We start from the raw sequence: 21,355 nt of genomic DNA on the forward strand, positions 1-21,355 counted from the left end.
GAAGCCAATCCCTGAACATCCATACCAGCGCCGAACTCCTGAGCCACCCAGAGGTAAAGAGGGAAAAAAAAAACACAACAGACTACAGAAAAAAAAATGGCTCAGCACTTTCCTTCCCTTCTTCTGAGATGCGGTTAACTCATTGTTGGCCAGTTGTACTGTTATGATCTGGTGGCCTAAGAGCTGCATGAGACGTACTCTGGAGAAGGTGGTACCTGTACTGACCGCAGACCCTGAACTTAACACCGCAACTAGAAGTAGCCGTGGAATGTACCTATCACTCCCTAGACATCTCGACACAGCCGGAGGACTAATTACCCCTAGAGATAGAAAAGGGAAAACTATCTTGCCTCAGAGAAAATTCCCAAAGGATAGCCAGCCCCCCACAAATATTGACTGTGAGAGGAGTGGGGAAAAACATACACAGACTGAAATCAGAATTTAGCAAAGGAGGCCACTTCTAGCTAAACAGAAAGGATAGGACAGAGTACTATGCGGTCAGTATAAAACACTAGAAAATATCCACCACAGAAAATACAAAAATCTCCACAGCTAACTAAAGATATGGAGGGTATATCTGCATCTCCAGAGATACCAGCTTGGCTAAACAAATCCTTATTCAGACCAAGCTGGACAAGACAAAAACATGGAAAAGAACTGAACAATAAGGCCACAGCATGTGGACAGCAAAAATCAAGGCCAGAACTTATCTTTGTTGAAAGGAACAGCAAAGCAGGAGAGAGCAGGCAAGGATGTGAATCCTCCAGGAACAATGGACAACTGGCACTGACTAAAGGGTCAAGCAAGGCTAAATAGCCCAGTCAGGATTGCAAAAACTTGACACACCTGATGAATGCTGCGATCCAGAGACAGCAGCACTACCACTTATAACCACCAGAGGGAGCCCAAGAGCAGAATTCACAACAGCTGCCTACCCTTTGGAGTTCTGCTCTGAGGCAGGATAGAATTCCCATTTCCATCTATAGGGGTATTTAGTCCTCCGGCTGTGTCGAGGTGTCTAGGACTTGTTAGGTACATCCCACGGCTACTTCTAGTTGCGGTGTTAGTTTAGGGTTTGCGGTCAGTACAGGTACCACCTACTCCTGAGAAAGTCTCTCATGCGGCTCCACGGTCACCGGATCATAACAGTACAACTGGCCAACAATGAGTTAAATGCATCTCAGAAGAAGGGAAGAAAGAGCCATTTTTTTTTCTGTAGCCTGCTTTGTCTTTTCTTCCCTCTTTTCCTCTGGGTGACTGAGGAGTCTTGTGCTAGCATGGATGTTCAGGGATTAGTTTCTCGTGTAGACCAGCTTGCTGCTAGGGTACAGGGTATTTCTGATTATATTGTTCAGACTCCGCTTTTAGAGCCTAGGATTCCTACTCCTGATTTGTTTTTTGGGGACAGGTCCAAATTTTTGAGTTTTAAAAACAACTGTAAACTGTTTTTTGCTCTAAAGTCTCGTTCCTCTGGTGATCCCATTCAGCAGGTTAAAATTGTCATCTCCCTGCTGCGTGGCGACCCTCAGGATTGGGCATTTTCCCTGGAATCTGGGAATCCGGCCTTGCTTAATGTAGATGCCTTTTTTCAGGCTCTAGGATTATTATATGATGAACCAAATTCTGTGGATCAAGCGGAGAAGACCTTGTTGGCCCTGTCTCAGGGTCAAGAAGCGGCAGAATTGTATTGTCAGAAATTTAGAAAATGGTCTGTGCTGACTAAATGGAATGAGGATGCTTTGGCGGCAATTTTCAGAAAGGGTCTTTCTGAATCTGTTAACGATGTTATGGTGGGGTTTCCCACGCCTGTTGGTCTGAGTGATTCTATGTCTCTGGCCATTCAGATTGATCGGCGCTTGCGGGAGCGCAGAACTGTGCGCGCTGTGGCGTTGTCCTCAGAGCAGATGCCTGAGCCTATGCAGTGTGATAGGATTCTGTTTAGAACGGAACGACAAGGATTCAGACGTCAGAATAGGTTGTGTTTTTATTGTGGCGATGCTTCTCATGTCATTTCAGTCTGCCCAAAGCGTACAAAGAGAATCGCTAGTTCAGTTACCATCGGAACTGTACAACCTAAATTTCTGTTATCTGTGACCTTGATCTGCTCATTGTCGTCATTTTCTGTCATGGCGTTTGTGGATTCAGGCGCCGCTTTGAACTTAATGGACTTTGAATTTGCCAGGCGTTGTGGTTTCCCCTTGCAGTCTTTGCAGAACCCTATTCCTTTAAGGGGCATTGATGCTACACCTTTGGCTAAAAATAAACCCCAGTTTTGGACACAGGTGACCATGTGCATGGCACCAGCCCATCAGGAAGATTGTCGTTTTCTGGTGTTGCATAATTTGCATGATGCTATTGTGCTGGGTTTTCCATGGTTGCAGATACATAATCCTGTGTTGGATTGGAAGTCTATGTCTGTGACTAGTTGGGGTTGTCAGGGGGTTCATAATGACGTTCCTGTGATGTCAATCTCCTCTTCCTCCTCTTCTGAAGTTCCAGAGTTTTTGTCTGATTTTCAGGATGTATTCGATGAGCCCAAGTCCAGTTCCCTTCCACCACATAGGGACTGTGATTGTGCTATTGACTTGATGCCAGGCTGTAAGTTTCCTAAGGGCCGACTTTTCAACCTGTCTGTGCCTGAACATACCGCCATGCGGAGTTATGTTAAGGAGTCTTTGGAGAAAGGGCATATTCGGCCATCTTCTTCACCGTTGGGAGCGGGATTTTTTTTTGTTGCTAAGAAGGATGGCTCCTTGAGACCCTGTATTGATTATCGCCTCTTGAATAAGATCACGGTCAAGTTTCAATACCCTTTACCTTTGCTTTCCGATTTGTTTGCCAGGATTAAGGGGGCTCGTTGGTTTACTAAAATTGACCTTCGGGGATATATAATCTTGTTCGTATTAAGCAGGGTGACGAATGGAAAACTGCGTTTAATACGCCCGAAGGCCATTTTGAATACCTTGTGATGCCATTCGGCTCTCTAATGCTCCATCTGTTTTTCAGTCCTTCATGCATGATATCTTCCGGAATTATCTTGATAAATTCATGATTGTATATTTGGATGATATCTTAATTTTTTCCGATGATTGGGAGTCTCATGTGAAACAGGTCAGGATGGTATTTCAGATCCTTCGTGATAATGCTTTGTTTGTGAAGGGGTCTAAGTGTCTCTTTGGAGTGCAGAAGGTTTCTTTTTTGGGCTTCATTTTTTCTCCCTCATCTATTGAGATGGATCCGGTTAAGGTTCAGGCCATTCATGATTGGATTCAGCCCACATCCGTGAAGAGCCTTCAGAAATTTTTGGGCTTTGCTAATTTTTATCGCCGTTTCATTGCTAACTTCTCCAGTGTGGTTAAACCCCTGACCGATTTGACGAAGAAAGGCGCTGATGTAACGAATTGGTCCTCTGTGGCTGTCTCTGCCTTTCAGGAGCTTAAACGCCGATTTACTTCTGCCCCGGTGTTGCGTCAGCCAGATGTTTCTCTTCCGTTTCAGGTTGAGGTTGACGCTTCTGAGATTGGGGCAGGGGCCGTTTTGTCTCAGAGGAATTCTGATGGTTCCTTGATGAAACCGTGTGCCTTCTTTTCCCGTAAGTTTTCGCCTGCTGAACGCAATTATGATGTCGGCAATCGGGAGTTGTTGGCTATGAAGTGGGCGTTTGAGGAATGGCGACATTGGCTTGAGGGAGCCAAGCACCGTATTGTGGTCTTGACCGATCATAAAAATCTGATTTACCTCGAATCTGCCAAACGGCTGAATCCTAGACAGGCTCGATGGTCCCTGTTTTTCTCCCGTTTTGATTTCGTGGTCTCGTATCTTCCAGGTTCTAAGAATATTAAGGCTGATGCCCTCTCTAGGAGTTTTTTGCCTGATTCTCCTGAGGTACTTGAGCCGGTCGGCATTCTGAAGGAAGGGGTGGTCCTTTCTGCCATTTCCCCTGATTTGCAACGGGTTCTGCAGGAATTTCAGGCTGACAAACCTGACCGCTGTCCAGTGGGGAAACTGTTTGTTCCTGATAGATGGACTAGTAGAGTGATTTCTGAGGTTCATTGTTCTGTGTTGGCTGGCCATCCTGGTATTTTTGGTACCAGAGATTTGGTTGGTAGGTCCTTTTGGTGGCCTTCTTTGTCGCGTGATGTGCGTTCTTTTGTGCAGTCCTGTGGGACTTGTGCACGGGCCAAGCCTTGTTGTTCCCGTGCTAGTGGGTTGCTTTTGCCTTTGCCGGTCCCTGAGAGGCCCTGGACGCATATTTCTATGGATTTTATTTCGGATCTTCCGGTTTCCCAGAGGATGTCGGTTATCTGGGTGGTTTGTGACCGGTTTTCTAAGATGGTTCATTTGGTGCCTTTGCCTAAATTGCCTCCCTCTTCTGATTTGGTTCCGTTGTTTTTTCAGCATGTGGTTCGTTTGCATGGTATTCCGGAGAATATTGTGTCCGACAGAGGTTCCCAGTTTGTTTCTAGGTTTTGGCGGGCCTTTTGTGCTAGGCTGGGCATTGATTTGTCTTTTTCTTCCGCATTTCATCCTCAGACAAATGGCCAGACCGAGCGAACTAATCAGACTTTGGAAACTTATTTGAGATGCTTTGTGTCTGCTGATCAGGATGATTGGGTGGCTGTCTTGCCATTGGCCGAGTTTGCCCTTAATAATCGGGCTAGTTCGGCTACCTTGGTTTCGCCCTTCTTTTGTAATTTTGGTTTTCATCCTCGTTTTTCTTCGGGGCAAGTTGAACCTTCTGATTGTCCTGGTGTGTATTCTGTGGTTGATAGGTTGCAGCAGATTTGGGCTCATGTGGTGGACAATTTGGTGTTGTCTCAGGAGGAGGCTCAGCGTTTTGCTAACCGTCGTCGGTGTGTTGGTTCCCGGCTTCGGGTTGGGGATTTGGTCTGGTTGTCTTCCTGTCATGTTCCTATGAAGGTTTCTTCCCCTAAGTTTAAGCCGCGGTTTATTGGTCCTTATAGGATTTCTGAGATTATCAATCCGGTGTCTTTTCGTTTGGCCCTTCCGGCCTCTTTTGCCATCCATAATGTTTTCCATAGATCTTTATTGCGGAAATATGTGGTGCCCGATGTTCCCTCTGTTGATCCTCCTGCTCCTGTGTTGGTTGATGGGGAGTTGGAGTATGTGGTTGAGAAGATTTTGGATTCTCGCTTTTCGAGGCGGAGGCTTCAGTACCTTGTCAAATGGAAGGGTTATGGCCAGGAGGATAATTCTTGGGTTTTTGCCTCTGATGTCCATGCTGCTGATTTGGTCCGTGTCTTTCATCTGGCTCGTCCTGATCGGCCTGGGGGCTCTGGTGAGGGTTCGGTGACCCCTCTTCAAGGGGGGGGTACTGTTGTGAATTCTGCTCTTGGGCTCCCTCCGGTGGTTGTTGGTGGTAGTGCAGTTGTCTTGGGGTTGTAATCCAGGGCAGGTGTTTCTGCTGATTTCAGCTCTACTAGGTATTTAGGTTTGCAGGATCCATGAGTCCTGGCCAGTTGTCCATTTTTCTAGGAGGGATTGCATCTCTCTCTGGCTCCTCATGCCCTGCTGCCAATTCAGCTAAGATAAGTGTTTGTTTTTTTGTCTCTGTGCACACATGCAGTAGCACTTGCAATTCAGTGCAATTCATTGTGTTTTTGTCCAGCTTAGACTTTGTTTGGATTTTTCAGTCATGCTGGATTCTCAGGAGATGCAGATATACTTTCTATGTCTTTAGTTAGATGTAGAATATTTGTATTATCTGCTGTGGATATTTTTAGGATTTTAATACTGACTGCTTAGAATTCTGTCCTGTCCTTTTCTATTTAGCTAGAAGTGCCTCTTTTGCTAAATCCTGTTTTTCTGCCTGCGTGTGTCTTTCCTCATATACTCACAGTCAATATTTGTGGGGGGCTGCCTATCCTTTGGGGTTCTGCTCTGAGGCAAGATAGAATTCCCATTTCCATCTATAGGAGTATTTAGTCCTCCGGCTATGTCGAGGTGTCTAGGACTTGTTAGGTACATCCCACGGCTACTTCTAGTTGCGGTGTTACTTTAGGGTTTGCGGTCAGTACAGGTACCACCTACTCCTGAGAAAGTATCTCATGCGGCTCCCCGGTCACCGGATCATAACAGTGGCCTTAAGGGTGTAACGATCCCTCAATAAAAGTCCACACACTGAGTTTAACACTCAGCTTCTAAGAAGTATTTTTGTGAAGTTTTGGATTCAATTTTCTGAGCCAAAAGTGGAATAAGGAGTAATGGGAAACTACATTCAATGGTACTATCCTGAAGTCAAATCAAATCATTGAATTAAATGATGACATGTTAAATGAAGTGCAAGATTGCTAGGCTATTTTCTCAATTATTGAGGATATTTTTTACATTTTATGGTGCCAGATGAACTTTGTAGGTTGCAGCCATGCCATTAAATATTGATAGAGGAAAATAGGGCATTTATACTTCTGGGGTGTACTTAACATAATGCTTAATAGCTTGTCTGATCTAATAGTATGGGCATCACTTATACAATGTAAGCCAGACAATGGGCATACACCTATTTGTATGATTGGCACCTTGTACAAGGCTTATCCATGTGCATTTATAATACTACTAGATAGAGACCCGATGTTATCGCATCGGAAGGGCGGTAATGTCACGATGGGGGAAGGCCTTGCAGTGTTGAGAATCTCTCTCCCCCATGTGCTCACCTACCAGCCCATTCTCTCTTTGCCCATGTGCTGACTTCACCCGTCTGTGCTCTCTTCTTTGACCTGTCTATCCCATGTGCTATTCCCCTCGTCTGCTCTCTTTCTCCTTCCTGTGCTGTGTTCTCCCCTCATTCGCACAGTCGCAGTAAATCAGACCGCCGCCATCATTGTGCAGATAGCGGCGGTCACATTAAAACTGCATGCACTCCTCCTGTGCAAAGATGGCGGTGGTCAGAGAATCATTCGGCTGATCCCAGCAGCGGCGTGTTTGCAACGGTGTTCCGCTGGTGGTACCGCGCAAGAGGCTGTGCAGCACCCCAGAGTCCTGGTTGTTGCAGTACCGTGGCTCCGCCACTATGGGGAGCTATGGTACGTCTGATTGCACTAAGGAGTTTCTCTGACCAGGTACATTCTCACCACACTTCACACTCCGGCCACCAGGGGGGGTGGTCCTATCTAGTAGGCCACTCCTCACAACTCTGGTAAAACTGGGGGTTGGACAGGAAGACAGGGAGAAGTAGCTGGGAAGAGCTAGTGAGAGGACCTGTCAGGGATGGGGATCCTGGCAGACTCCTCAGAGCAGAACTAACCAACAAACAACGGGAATACAGAAAAGGAGAATACCAGCAGGGGTTGTGCTGAAAGAGGCAGCGCCTTGCTGAGGCGCAAACAATCGGTGGCCGGAACGCCGAGCAAGTAAGAGACTTTAAGTACATTGCAAACCACGGCAGGACAGCTAATTACAGGTTGGCTGTCTCACTTAACACCTAAGCAGACAACGGAGGCAGCTGTGGGAGAGGGGCGACTCTAGAGTCCCGGAAGAACTCCAGGCCTACCCCGTCATACGGGTGCGTCCTTCCATATCACCTGGAGGACGGAGAACGAACAGTAGAGACAGAAAGAAACAGTTGTGAGGACTATCCCGGGAGCTCAGCAGGGAAGAACTACAACACACAGCGCTAGAAGGTAGATACTGATTCCCACCTGTGAGGAGAACTCCTGATGTGTCGTTGGACCGGCCGGTCTCTGAAAACCCAGTTAACAGCGCTCTGGACTGAGGTCTCCAACATCTTCAGTAAAGAGGTAAAGAGACTGCAAACTGGTGTCCTCGTTATTTACCGCGACCTGCACCGTTACCACACCACTTATTGCACCGGACGTCCCCCATTGACTGACAGGGCCACGGACCGGGTCTAGCCACCGTGACAACCCCAGGACTGAGACCTAGAGGCCCGGCTCCGGGTACCCCTCGGCCCTGCGGCGGTGTGGGGGCGCTCCAACTTGGCGTCACGAACAGGATCTACTTAAGCCTGAAGAATCAGGTCATGTGTGCCTAGAGACTGTGATTTATTGTGCTTGGACTGTACTTTATTGAAAAGACTGTGCTGTGCTATTTGCCGCCAAAATTCGCCATTGCCGCGCGCGGAGGGAGGAGCCTTAGCTACGTGGGCGGGATCAGCCAAAAGAAGCGCGGAACGGAAAGCGCGGTGAGGCGCCAATCCCGGAAGAGGAACTCCAACCTCCAGCAGGTTAGTGGGAGGAAGGGACGGCCATGTCCGAGTCGGGAGGAGAGGAGGTGGCGGTCGCAGCCGCGGACGCAGGGGCAGCTCCGGTCCCCGCAGCGGGCGAAGCCGCGGCCCTAATACCACCACTGACTGCCGCAGAACCCGCTGCCCCCATCAGCCAGTCGGACACTGCCGCTAATGCAAAAGCCATAATGCCCTTCTCCATGCCCTACCTGCCCGGAGCGGCCTGGCTCCCACGATACTCTGGGGAGGCGCATACGTTCACTGACTTTAAAGAAGGGCTCTGCAGCCTGCTCGAGTTCTATCCCCTAACCGAGCCCCAGAAGGTCCATATGATAACCGGCCAACTCTTTGGGGCGGCTCTGAGGGAATTGAAATCCTGGCCCGCTGAGGATAAAGGAACTGCACAACAGATTTTTGCCAAGCTTAAAGCCACCTTTGACACTCGCACTGCTACAGAGATTAAACTGACTTTTTATGGATGCAAACAAAAGTCACAGGATAGCTTGCGGGACTATGCCCTTAATCTCCAGGAAGCAATGCGGGCCATTAAGCAGAGTGACCCCGGCAGCATGCAGGATGAAGATAAAATCCTGAAGGAGCGGTTCATTGAGGGGCTCCTGTGCAGTCACCAGCGGGGCCAATTGCACTTTCTGGCCATGCAAAATCCAGACTTGACTTTTGCGCAGTTTAAAGATAAAGCTATCCAGGCATTGCAGGAGCGACAGCCCAGCTGCGCAGTACCACCCAGGCGCCCCGCTCTCACATACCACCAGGAGGTGGCATCGGATACCCCAGTTGTCACGGAGGCCGACGCCCAGAGCTTCGAGGACGACTCCCCTGCAGGACTTCGTCTCCAGATGCAAGAGCTAACCAAGAGCGTTGCTGCCCTGGCCCGGACGGTGCAGTCCCTACAGGAGGCCCCCAAAGAGAAGATCCAGTTGGCTTCCAGCCCGGAGGATGTCCCTTGGATGCGACAGAGGAGGACTCCGCCGACCAGGAGCCGGCCCGACGATCGCTTCCACCAGGATGGACGACCCATCTGCCGCCGCTGTCACCAGGTGGGCCATCTTGCAAGGTACTGTCCTTTAAACGAGCAACCCCTGGGGCAAAGGGCCAACCCCCAGGAGTAGGACGGTCAGGCCCGCAGCATTGGAGAACCAAGTATATTGGAGGACGACCAGTTCTCCCTGTAGTGATTGATGGAATCCCCTTGAATGCTTTGCTGGACACCGGTTCTCAGGTGACGACTATACCTTACGTGCTCTACAAACGGTATTGGGAGGACGCTGATATTACTCGTGGCCCTGATGATGATTTCACCATAATCGCCAGTAATGGTCAGCCATTGCCACAAGTGGGGTATAAGGAGGTCACCATCAAAGTGGGGCGGGTGGAATTGAAAGCCCAAGGGATTGTGATTGTAGATATTGATCGTCGAGAATGTAATCCCATGATGACTCTTGGTACTAATGTTATAGAAAATTGTCTTGCAGAAGTGATTGTTTTGTTGCAACAGGTGGCAGAAAACGCTGGCCACAGTGAGCAACGTGCCCTGCAGAAGGAAATCAGAGCTCTGATGCAGAGACAGCAGGTAGAGCTGACTGGTGGTGAGATTGGTCGTGTCACTGTAAGTGATTCAAACCCCATCGCGATACCTCCCAAGAGTGAAATGTTAATATGGTGTCGAGCAGCCATAGGCCTCAGGGGTAAGGACTACCAGGCCTTGGTAGAACCTGTATATTCAGACAATAGGCCTACTGTTCTGACAGCCCGGGGGGTGGTAGACGTCCGACAGGGGAGAGTGCCTGTACGTGTCCTCAATTGTGGGGAGGAAGAGGTCCACCTAACCAAGTATACTACGCTCGCCAAACTGTTCACTGTCAATAATAGTGTAATACAGACACCTGAACCCTTGGGCCCGTCAAACGTGGCGGAGAACAAAGGTTCTGCAGAGCACTCGAAAGATTGGTGTCGGGAATTGCATGTGGGCACGGACTCTACCCCATCTCATCAAATACAGGGGGCTTACAGGGTGGTACACGAGTACGAACAGGTATTCAGCAAACACCCCTCAGATTTTGGGCAGGTGAAAGGGATCCAACATCACATCCCCACGGGAGATCATCGACCCATAAAAGAGAGATATCGCCGTGTACCCCCAGCTCATTACCAGTGTGCCAAGGACATGTTGCGGGAAATGAAGGAGGCTGGGGTGGTGAGAGACAGCTGTAGCCCCTGGGCGGCTCCGTTAGTCCTTGTTAAAAAGAAAGATGGTACAATGAGGATGTGTGTTGATTACAGACAGTTGAATCGCATTACACATAAGGACGCATACCCACTGCCCAGGATAGAGGAGTCTCTGGCTGCTTTAAAATCTGCTAACTATTTCTCTACCTTAGATCTCACCAGTGGGTACTGGCAGGTTCCTGTGGCGGAGGCGGATAAGGAAAAGACGGCCTTCACGACGCCAATGGGCCTCTGTGAGTTCAACTACATGCCCTTCGGATTGTGCAATGCTCCCGGAACGTTCCAGAGGATGATGGAGAGCTGCCTGGGACACCTGAACTTTGAAACCGTGCTGCTATATCTGGATGACGTCATAGTCTTCTCTAAAACCTACGAAGACCATCTGAAGCACCTGGCCGAGGTGTTTGAAGCCTTGTCCAAATTCGGCCTAAAAGTGAAACCGTCCAAGTGTCATCTGCTGAAACCTAAAGTGCAGTACCTGGGCCATGTGGTGAGCGCTGAAGGAGTGGCCCCAGACCCCGACAAGGTCACAGTGATCCAGGACTGGCCAAAGCCTAGTGACCTCCACGAAGTCCGGCAGTTCCTCGGGTTGGTAGGTTACTACCGGAGATTCATTAAGGATTTCACCAAGAAGGCCGCACCCTTGCAAAATCTGCTGGTGGGCCAACCAAAGAAGACCAAGGGGAGGAAAACCCCCTTTGATTGGAACGAAGAGCTGGAGGAATCCTTCACCTGCTTGAAGTCGGCGCTGACGGGGGAAGAGGTACTGGCTTACCCCGAATACGACCAACCGTTTGTGCTGTACACAGATGCCAGTAATGTGGGACTAGGAGCCGTGCTGTCTCAGGTCCAGAACGGCAAGGAAAGAGTGATCGCTTACGCCAGCAGGAAACTTCGTCCCACGGAAAGGAACCCTGACAACTACAGTTCCTTCAAACTGGAATTCCTTGCCCTTGTCTGGGCAGTGACGGAGAGGTTTAAGCACTACCTGGCTTCCGCGAAATTCACCGTCTTCACGGACAACAATCCGCTAACGCATCTGGATACCGCCAAACTCGGGGCCTTGGAACAGCGGTGGATGGCCCGGCTGTCCAACTATGACTTCACCATCAAATATCGGGCAGGGCACCAGAATGCCAATGCCGATGCTTTGTCCCGAATGCCCAATTTACCAGAAGTGGGAGAAGACCCGGAGGCACTTGAAGAGGTGGAGCTGCCTGCCTTCCATCGCCCCAAAGCCACTCAGAGCTCTCACCATGTGAAGAACAGGCACAAGAACCAACCGGATGCCACGCTGAATCCCCTGCCCCACCACGGATGGGCAGAAACCCAGGATAGTGACCCCGCGGTCCGTCAGGTGAAGGAGCTCTTGACGCAGGCTGGGTTGCACCCTGGCCCAGATGATCCACAAGAAACCCAACAGCTGTGGAAGGGAAGAAGCAAGCTGTTTATCCATGATGGCAAGCTGTGCAGGAGGAGCATCGACCCACGTACTCATGAATTGGTGTGGCAGATAGTGGTGCCAAGGCGAGATGCGCCCATGGTTCTGGGAGCCTACCATGATGGAGCCGGACACTTCGGATGGAAGAAGCTGGAGAAGCTACTCCGAGGGAGGTTCTATTGGATTGGCATGAAGAGAACCATTGAGAAGTGGTGTCGGGAGTGTGGTCCATGTAGTCTGCGCAGAAAGGACCGTGACAGCCAACGGGCCCCCCTGCGGCCTATCATCACCAAACGGCCGCTTGAACTGGTCGCGCTGGATCATGTGAAGCTGACACCTAGCCGGTCGGGCTATATCTACGCCCTTACCATCGTGGACCACTACTCCAGGTTTCTGGTGGTTGTGCCTGTTAAAGATCTAACGGCCAAGACTGCCTCCAGGGCCTTCCAGCAGCACTTTTGTAGGCCCCATGGCTACCCAGAGAAGGTACTGACCGACCAGGGACCTGCCTTTGAAGCAGAAGTATTCCAAGAATTCTGCCAGTTGTACGGGTGTAAGAAGATCAGAACTACACCGTACCACCCTCAAACCAACGGGATGTGCGAGAAGATGAACCAGGTAGTAATCGATTTATTGAAGACCTTGCCTGTGGAGGAACGGAATCTGTGGCCGACAAAGTTGCCTGACTTGGTGGATATGTACAACCACATCCCAGTAAGTTCCACCAACTGTACTCCAGCGTACCTGATGCGAGGAAGGTCTAGTCGGTTGCCCGTTGATCTGGACATGGGGGTCCTAGTACCCGAAGATACCTCGCCGGATGCGGATTGGGATGCAGAAAGGCAGCGAAGGTACCGCGAAGTGCAAGAGTGTGTGGAGAGAAGTCTCGCCCAGGCTAGGCAGAGGCAAGAAAGGGACTACAACCAACACGCTCCTGCGATTCCCCTGTCACCTGGTGAGCAAGTGCTTAAACGAAAGAGGAGGTTACACAAGCTCGATGACCAATGGGAAGCGGAACCGTATACCATCTTGCCATCCGACTTCGACAACACTAAGGTCTGTCTCATCAGCAAGGACAAAGGGGAGACCTCGACAGCGGTATCCAGGGATCACCTTAAGGTCTGCCCCGATAAATTGAAAGAGAGGGGCACGGCCCCAGAAATCTCCCCGCCGGTGGAAAAGGAGAAAATGTTCCATACTGTCCTTGGTGACTTTCCCCAGTCCTGGACTCTGATAAACCAAGCCGTTGCGGTACCTGTTGTAATGTTTGAACAGCCGGACCCGCCAGAAACAATGGTGGAACCAGATCATCCGGCCCCGCAACCTCAACAAGCCTTGCCTGAAGAAGCCATGCCAACCGTTGAACCGGCAAATCCTCCCTCTGCTATCAGTGAGCCTGCCGTACCCACTGTTGATAGCAGCAGCAGCTCTGAGAGCCCCAACCTGCCAGTGCTACCCAGACTCACTAGAAGTGTAGTTAGAAGACAGCGCACTACACCAGCAAGCATAGCGGGCCCTGTTAGGCCAATAGCAACCCCTGCGCTGCGAAGGTCCACACGCAGCACACAGAACCAAACTCCCCTCCGCTACAAAATGTGGAGGTATTGATAAGGGCTGCTATTTCATTAAAAATGTTTGTATGCATATCTTTTTGTTACAGGTTGTTAAAATGGACAATAGAGTAATGGACAGTGAATTGCTCAAAAACTTTCATAAGGGGGACCCCTTTGTTTACCCGGGGTCCCCGCTGTTTCAACCACTGAACTGAGAGTCATAAACTGTGCATGACCTAACTTTTGCAACGTTCAAGAATCCTCACCTCCCGTAAAGGGAAGCATTGTTATGTTCAACTGTTATGCTATTTCAAAAGTTTGTGTGTTTCCTGTTAACATGTATTATTGTTCTTGTTTTCCCAGTCCCGGAGTACTGGATTTAACCGGGGGGGAGTGCAGCACCCCAGAGTCCTGGTTGTTGCAGTACCGTGGCTCCGCCACTATGGGGAGCTATGGTACGTCTGATTGCACTAAGGAGTTTCTCTGACCAGGTACATTCTCACCACACTTCACACTCCGGCCACCAGGGGGGGTGGTCCTATCTAGTAGGCCACTCCTCACAACTCTGGTAAAACTGGGGGTTGGACAGGAAGACAGGGAGAAGTAGCTGGGAAGAGCTAGTGAGAGGACCTGTCAGGGATGGGGATCCTGGCAGACTCCTCAGAGCAGAACTAACCAACAAACAACGGGAATACAGAAAAGGAGAATACCAGCAGGGGTTGTGCTGAAAGAGGCAGCGCCTTGCTGAGGCGCAAACAATCGGTGGCCGGAACGCCGAGCAAGTAAGAGACTTTAAGTACATTGCAAACCACGGCAGGACAGCTAATTACAGGTTGGCTGTCTCACTTAACACCTAAGCAGACAACGGAGGCAGCTGTGGGAGAGGGGCGACTCTAGAGTCCCGGAAGAACTCCAGACCTACCCCGTCATACGGGTGCGTCCTTCCATATCACCTGGAGGACGGAGAACGAACAGTAGAGACAGAAAGAAACAGTTGTGAGGACTATCCCGGGAGCTCAGCAGGGAAGAACTACAACACACAGCGCTAGAAGGTAGATACTGATTCCCACCTGTGAGGAGAACTCCTGATGTGTCGTTGGACCGGCCGGTCTCTGAAAACCCAGTTAACAGCGCTCTGGACTGAGGTCTCCAACATCTTCAGTAAAGAGGTAAAGAGACTGCAAACTGGTGTCCTCGTTATTTACCGCGACCTGCACCGTTACCACACCACTTATTGCACCGGACGTCCCCCATTGACTGACAGGGCCACGGACCGGGTCTAGCCACCGTGACAACCCCAGGACTGAGACCTAGAGGCCCGGCTCCGGGTACCCCTCGGCCCTGCGGCGGTGTGGGGGCGCTCCAGCTGCGTATGGCGTATACAGTGTGTGTGTGTGTGGTGCATATGGCGTATACAGTGTGTGTGTGTGTGGTGCGTACAGTGTATACATTGTGTGTAGTGCGACGGTGTTTTGCTGGTGGTACCGCACAAGAGGCTGGTACCACCAGCAGTTTCCATATTGAGACATCCATCACTTGGGTGTCCCAATATGGCGGCCGGTGAACTTCCACCACTTGGAATTCTGGGATCCGGACACATCTGGACGGAAAAGGATGTGAAGACATTACAAGGTAAGTATATATTAAGAAGCAACCCTCCCGTCATGGATCGCATGTGTTCATGAGTATTTGGCACCTGTGCTGTCTCCACCTTATATTACTGGGGACTGTCTGCATCCTGGAGTACATTAGTATTGTGGCCAAGGATTGACAACTACAACCTCTTTTTCTGTGATTTTCCATATGAAGGCACTATATGGCGGCATAGAGAGTTGCTGCACGGACTCCATGGGACAAATTTATTCATTCTTTGCTATGTTTAGCCAATGTAAACTAGACTAAACCTGAGATAAAAACAAAATGTGCAAATAAATAACAACAATTTTATTTCTACAGTGCCAAAATATTCCTCAGCACTTTACAATTGAGTGAGAACATGTACTGCTGCTCACTGTGTCCTCGGGAGGCAGTGAGTGACAGCTCAGCCGGGGGAGTTGCAGAGGCATGCCGGGCTGTCAGCATTGTAAGTGACAGCTCGTTTGTCCTATAGTAAGCAGAAGTGTGCTGGATTGTCAGTTTTGCCTTGTTGCACTCTGACCTTGGAATTCGGACACGGGACTGTGACCTGACTATACCTTTGTCTCTCCCCTCTGCTTATGATGTACCCTCTTAGCTTTTGACCTCGAACTCCTCGACTTCTCCGACTCATGGCTTGTCAGTAAAAAGTGACTCAGCGTCACAAAAGACATTACAAAGTAACTCATTGTTCAACAGTTACAGGAATATTGAAGACCCTGCTCGCAAGTTTACAATCTATAAGGAAATAGGGGGAAACAATACGTAGACAGTCCTTGTCAAGTATGATCCAGCCATCATTATAATAAATAGTGATTTTTAACACAAAGCTGCATGAAGCAGTCATCAGCCAGTGTATGTGCAGCCCCCCAGAGTCCTGGTCGTTGCAGTACTGTAGCTCCGCCACTAAGGGGGGCTATGGTACGTCTGATGGCACTGAAGGAGTTCATCTGACCAGGTATCACAGACACCAATACATTTCACAGTCTGGCCTCCAGGGGGAGCTAAGGGTTCTATTTATTAGGCCACTCCTCACAATCTGGTAAAACTGGGGGTTAGCAGGAAGTTAGTTGAGAAAGCTGACTGGGTTGGAACCAGGCAACACCTTGTGGCAGAGAGTGTTGTAGGGGAAGATTCAGAGGGGTCCCTGTCAGGGGTGGGATCCTGACAGAGGCCTAGCAAACAGAGAGAACATTACGGGACCGCGCCTGCACGATATAGCGGCGGTACCCCAAGAAAGGACAAGAAGCGAGGTTTATTGTGCTGAGTGAGAAACGAGATCAACGCAACAAGGGGAATACCAGTAGGAGTCGTGCTGTAAGACGAGGCAACATCCTATTGAGGCGCATAACCGGTGGCCGGAACGCCAAGGAAGTATAGAGCTCCAAGCCAAACTTCAAACCTACGGCAGGACAGTCAGTTATAGGCGGGCTGTCTCACCCAGACCCAGGAAGACACAGGGGGGTAACAACAGGAGTGGGGCAACGCTAGAGTCCCGGAAGAGCTCCGAGCCTCCCCGTCATACGGGTGCGTCCTAACCATAAGATCTGGGGGACGTGGAAGAACATCAGAATCGAGTTGTGAGGGAACACGAGAAACAGACACAACAGTTGTGATGACTATCCCGTGGTGCTCAGCAGGGAAGGACTACAACACACAAGCGCTAGCAGGTAGGCACAGATTTCCACCTGCGAAGGGAACTCTGTAGGTGCCATCGGACCGGCCGGACTTGCGCAGCCTGGTTAACCGTATTCCGGACTGAGGACCCTGAAGCCTTCAGCAAAGAGGTAAAGAGACTGCAACCTGGTGTCCTCGTTAATTACTGCACCGCACTACCACCACCATTCACACCTTTCATTGGGCGCCCCTCAGTAGGGTCACGGACCGGGTCTAGCCACCGTGACAACCCCAGAGCAGAGACTCACAGGCCCGGTACCGGGTACCCCTCGGCCCTGCGGCAGTGGGGGCGCTGCAAATGTCTAAGTACAGTCACAAAGTGCTATCAGGTGCAATGAAGATATCCTGCAGTAAGTAAATAAATAAATGGTAATAGTAGATGTCAATAACATAGGGCACTTAATTGACACTATTTTGATCAAAAAGGCCAAAAAGCCATTACACCACAAACAGGTATACCGAATCAGGATGGTCCTAACGCTTGCAGTTCACTTCTCTATGTGTCATCACCTCAGAGTAGAATGGGGCAGTGTAAACTAGACTAGACAGACTTAAAATCCACCAAATGAAGCAATGGCTCATTGTCACGCACAGTGTAGGAAAGACTAAGTGCAACACGAAGGGATGAGAGGAAGGGAGCCCAACACTAGGCAAGGGGGGAGTGGGGACCCCTAGACAGATCTAAAGTCACCCTGTCTGCCCTAAACATCTCTATATAGGTTCTGCACCTATCGCCGAGCAGGAACCTAATCCCTGCTTGACCCTGAAGATATGCCCTACTTAGGGAATGACGAGGTGAGCACTAGTTGATCCCCAGTACCCCAAAAATTGCACCTCCTGGACGGCAAAAATGCATTTTTCTACTTTGACATATATTTTGTTATCTCTTAATATTTGCAGCACCTGTTTATCATTCCCCCGATGTGTCTCCAAATCAGGAGAGTAAACCAAAATATGTAGATAGACCACCACAAACCTACCCACCAAATGATGGAAAATATTAATGATGAAATGCTGAAATACTGCAGGCTCATTGGTCAGACTGAAAGGCATGTCCAGACTCTCGAAATGACCCTCAGTGGTATTGAATGCCGTCTTCCATTCATCCCCTTCTGATTCTAACCAGGTTGTAGGCCCCCTTAAATCCAACTGGGAGAACACCTTTGCTCCCACAATCTGGCTGAACAGACCAGGAATCAGAGGAAGGGATTATGGATCTCGGACAGTAATTTGATTTAATTCCCGGAAATCTAAACAGGGACATAGACCACCATCTTTTTTCTTCACTAAGAAGAACTCTGCCGCCACGGGCAAAGATTCTGGTCTGATGTGTCCCTTCTCCAGACTTTCTGCAATGATATGCTTCATGGCTGGTCTCTCAGGACCAGAAAGATTATACAGTCTGGACTTTGGTAGTTTAGCTACGGGGGTCAGATTATTAGTACAGTCATATTCAGGATGAGGAGGCAAATCCTGACACCCCCTCTCAGAGAAAACGTGCTCAAACCCTGACAAAAAAGCAGGTAAGGTTTCTATAGAGACTATAGTAAGTGAAATATTTAAACAGTTCTCATGGCAGTAATCCCTCCACTCAGTGATCTCCCTGGCTTGTCACTCCACCAACAGATTATGTTTCACCAACCAGGGAAGACCCAATACAATTGGGGTGAGAAGACTGTCCAGGAGGACATAGCAATGAATTTTTCACAATGAACCAACCCTGCTCTCAGTCTTATATTCTGCACAATTTGAGTGAAAGCTTCTGTGCACGTGGCGCTGAGTCAATGGCGAAGATGGGAATGGGCTTAGCTAAAGCACAGCAAACCAGTCTGTGAGTTCAGGCAAACTCCACATCAACCATGCTGACTCCAGCTCCACTGTCAAAAAGCACAGAAATCTCCTTGGTTTTGCTCCCCAGCACAACCTCAGGCATCAAAGGACAGGTCCCAATAAAATGTTGCTTTTTTTCCATAAACCCCTGCCCCTTATCTTTGCGAATATCCTGGGAAATGTACGATGCAGAGGCACCCCTAACTGCATGAGTTCTTTCGCCCTCTCCAGTATGGATTCACCGCTAGACTGCTCCCCTGGCAAAGTGACAATACCCTGAAAAAGAGGCTCCGGAGGTGGTCTTACCCACCTATCCAGAAGGTATCTGTCAACACGTATAGCCAGTGAAATAGTGGCCTCCAAGGACTCAGGGGTTTCATATACCGCCAAGGCATCTTTCAACCTTTCAGTGAGACCCTGAAGAAATTGGCTTCTGAGAGCATGGTGATTCCACTTAGTGTCAGTTGCCCACCAGCGGAATTTGGAGTTAAGGTACCTTCACACGAAGCGACGCTGCAGCGATAGCGACAACGATGCCGATCGCTGCAGCGTCGCTGTTTGGTCGCTGGAGAGCTGTCACACAGACCGCTCTCCAGCGACCAACGATGCCGAGGTCCCCGGGTAATCAGGGTAAACATCGGGTTGCTAAGCGCAGAGCCGCGCTTAGTAACCCGATGTTTACCCTGGTTACCAGCGTAAAAGTAAAAATAACAAACAGTACATGCTCACCTTCGCGTCCCCCGGCGTCCGCTTTCTGTACTGTGTGAGCGCCGGCCCTAACAGCAGAGCGGTGACGTCACCGCTGTGCTTTTACTTTCACTTTAGGGCCGGCGCTCAGTCAGAGCAGGAAGCGGACGGCAGGGGACGCGCAGGTGAGTATGTACTGTTTGTTATTTTTACTTTTACGCTGGTAACCAGGGTAAATATCGGGTTACTAAGCGCGGCCCTGCGCTTAGTAACCCGATATTTACCCTGGTTACCAGCATAAAACATCGCTGGTATCGTTGCTTTTGGTGTCAAACCTGACGATACACGCCGGTCTGACGACCAAATAAAGTTCTGAACTTTATTCAACGACCAGCGATATCACAGCAGGATCCAGATCGCTGCTGCGTGTCAAACACAACGATATCGCTATCCAGGACGCTGCAACGTCACGGATCGTTGTCGTTCTCGTTGTAAAGTCGTTTCGTGTGAAGGTACCTTTATGCATCTCCACTGACTGATTCTCTTGCTGAAGGTGACACAACTTGGACTCAGCCAAGGCGACTTGGTCAGGGTCATCATAGATAAGAGCTAGAGCCAAAAGAAATCCCTCCATAGACTGAAGAAAATCTGAATCCTGTGGCAAAGAGAAAGCCCAGGACTGCGGATCGCCCTGTAGTAGAGAGATCACATATACCAATTAGTTGCTCTTCATTTCTGGTAGAGTGAACACAAAGTTTAAAATAAAGTTTGCAAGCTTCCTTAAGCACAAAAAACTTGTCCCTTCCTCCGGCACCTGTCTGGGAGGGCAACCTTGGGTTCAGGTTGGACCGGCCTACCTGCAGACACCCCAACATCAGTGACCTGCAGCCGCTGTTACTGCTCCTGAACCTCATATCGGAGGTCATTCACCTCCAGAGACAGATAGTGTAGCTGCTCTGTCAGCCCTGAGATCAGATCCATATCAATAGAGAAAAGGAAAGAAAACACACCAGAAAAACCATAGACAAAAAAAGACAGGTTTTTTTTCTTAAATATGCCAGTGTTAATGTCATGCACAGTGTAGGAAATACTAAGTGCAATACAAAGGGATGAGGGGAAGAGAACCCAACACTAGGCAAGAGGGGAGTGGAGACCCCTAGGCAGATCTAAAGTCACCCTGTCTGCCCTAAACATCCCTATATAGGATCTGCACCTATCACCGAGCAGGAACCTAATCCCTGCCTGACCCTGGCATTAGGCCCTACTTAGGGAATGACGAGGTGAGTACTAGTCGATCCCCAGTACCACTAAAGACAGCTGGGATAGACGAACAAGGGGAACAGTTATCTTGAGTAGACTCAGTGATGTAACACAGACGTCCTCCAGTAACACCAAAGAGGAAGATAGCCGACTGCTATAGCTCCAAGCCTCAAAGGGGGAAATGGAAATATCACCGGCAACTCCCAGCAGCAGGCTGGGAGTCTTTAAACACCCAGGTCCAGGTAAGTCAATTAGAGTCGGAGAAAGGTTGCCACTGGGTCAAAGATTCAGAAAGGTTAAAAAGGTGTCTGCAAGGCCAAACGCAGAGACCTTCTGCAGCTAGATGTAGTGCGATTGTCTGCAGTCTCTGACACACCCTTGACACTCATGCTAGGTGATAGATCTGGTGCATTTTGTAGATTGTCTAGTCTTACTTTGCACCATAGTTGGTATATTTCTAGACCTCTTTTTAAGCCAAAAAATTGGAGCACACCTTTATTATATTTGTTAATTTTTCTATCACACTTAGCCAAACTACCTTTTCTAGACACTATCTAAAAGTGTCTTGTGAGGTTTAAAATGTGTCTAAGTAGCTAATAAATATGATTCTTCAGATTATCTGGCTGCAGACATGAGGTCCCATTACCTCAATGACCTCAGCCTCATCGGTCTCATGACGTATATCACATAGGCCAGTGAATGGGACTTTGAACTTCCAGGCAGGTAAACAGAAGACTGTCTGGAAGAACCTGGAAATCTACACTGAACTAGAGGGGATTAAATAGATGAGCAAAGAGTTTTTGTTATTTTATTATTATTGGT

This window comes from Ranitomeya variabilis, chromosome 1 (genome assembly GCF_051348905.1).
Source record: "Ranitomeya variabilis isolate aRanVar5 chromosome 1, aRanVar5.hap1, whole genome shotgun sequence".
NCBI lineage: Eukaryota > Metazoa > Chordata > Amphibia > Anura > Dendrobatidae > Ranitomeya > Ranitomeya variabilis.